Here is a 2,097-nt window from a genome sequence, read left to right on the forward strand (position 1 = left end):
TGTGCGTTATTTCCAGTAATTTTTTCTCCAACCGTATCTCTTTGGCAGTGAGCCACAACGTATGCAGTCTTCAAGCTTTCTTTCACCCGGAACAATAGCTTACAGCTCTGCAGGCATGAGAATATCTGCACACAATAGGGGTCTGCAATCTAGCCCTATAGGTGCCAACGTTTTAAATGGTACTGCGAACACAGTCAGGGTACCCGTTATCACGGCACAAAGCAATTATGTCAAAGTCATTCTTGTGGAGGCAAAGTCACGCTTGCCAAAGCCAAAGTGATACTTATGGAGGGTTTTATTATGCCCTGCTGCTCAGTGTATGGCTTCTGTTTTTAGCTGGAACAAACCAATAAAACAAAATCTGAGGAAAGAAATATGCCACCTTCAGTTGCCATCGACCAAGCAAACTAAGTCAATAATGGTGGTTGTTATTCACTCTGCTATGTGATTGTGTTCATGTTAATTCACCTGTTTGGTACTATGGTACCAGCTAGCTTCCTTGTAGCGTAACATATATGTGACCGCATGAAGGACAAAGAGGATGAATTAGCTAGTCTGGCGTAGGAGCTCTCACACAGGCATAGCTGGTCAAAAAGAAAATGTGGGCCATACATGACATAAAACACAAATACCAGTATATTTTCAGCAAGCACTGGTTAATTTCTAGTAGGTGCAGTGCATATAGCGCGTCCATGGACTGATTTTTTTATTCCTAGAGAAATCATATTTTTGCAGTTATAAGGGATGACAACATGTTCTACATCCGAAGTGGGTGTACTAATTAGGTATCGTTTAATTATTGGAAATAGAAGGTCGGTGCAATGGAACGTCCGTTTCCCTATGCGCCGCTATAGTTTTCAAAAGTATGCTCGTGACCATTTAGTGCGAGGACATGGCCCCGAAATAATGGTTGTGTGAGAGTAAGTCTCAGCGCGTTCTTTTTGCCTTTTCACTTGAACGTGAGGAACGCTGCAGAACTGCAAGCAGCACATTTAATGTAATGTCGCGCAGGATACAAGTTTTACAGCGATTTCATATTTCAGCACAATATTTATAAGCTGTAAAAATAGGTACAAGGGTACCATACAATGAAGTATCTGGTACCGTAAATTTTAGACCTCTTCTTGGCGTGGGTGCTTGGCATAAAGGGTGACCTGGTAATAAACGGACTTCGGGATTTCTGAATGTGGAGATCATAGGAGAGAAAGGAAGGCAAACAAATACAACAGAGGGTGCCATTCATTTCTCGCACTTCTGATTTCAGTTACTTATTGTGCTTGGTTTCAGTTCCGACATTTGATAACCAGAATTTGCACTGTATATCCACGTGAATAAAAAAGATGCAAAAATTTCTGTGAGAAAATTTCGCGATATTTAAGAAAAAGGCATTCTTAGGTTCCAGGGTATTCAAAGACCAGTGAAAACAAAGTGCTTGAAGCTTGCAGCTTTTGCATGGCAAATCGTTGTCTAGGAAGGTGCGCGAATCAATGTGGATGATCCTGAAATTAGAATCTTATTTCATTACACTTTGAGATTACCGTATGCTGGTTACAAAAAATTAGGGCACCTCTGCTGACTCAAGTTATTCATCCGAGAGAAAATAGTTTTTTCTTGCAAACAAACAAACAATTTCTTCACATTCATATGCAGCTTATTTGCAGAAATGCATTTCGAGAGTCTGTCCAGTACCTGTTCCCTGCGTTTATCAGAACGTAGGCTCACAAGGAAAACCACAGGCAGGTTCCGATTTCAGGATTCTACGGTTCTGAGGCTGGAACACACACAAACACATACAGACGGACAAACACAACACGGTATCGGAATCAGGCTTTTTCGTCAATCGTCACTTTTCAACTCTACGACTTCACAACCAAGGCAGCTGCAGGAGAATGGCGATGTTCGCGACGATGTTCATAATATAGATTGTGTCCACCATAGCTGGAAACAACACCGGGAACTCATTTGGTGACACGACACGAATTCAGAGTTCGACATACTCAAATTTGACAGACAGCAGAACAAATCGTTAACTGCAGTGTCAACAGAATCCTGATAGCCGGCGGATAATACAGTAAACGATTCGTCCAGACCCGGTAC

Source organism: Ornithodoros turicata, chromosome 1, assembly GCF_037126465.1.
Source record: "Ornithodoros turicata isolate Travis chromosome 1, ASM3712646v1, whole genome shotgun sequence".
NCBI classification, from domain to species: Eukaryota; Metazoa; Arthropoda; class Arachnida; order Ixodida; family Argasidae; genus Ornithodoros; species Ornithodoros turicata.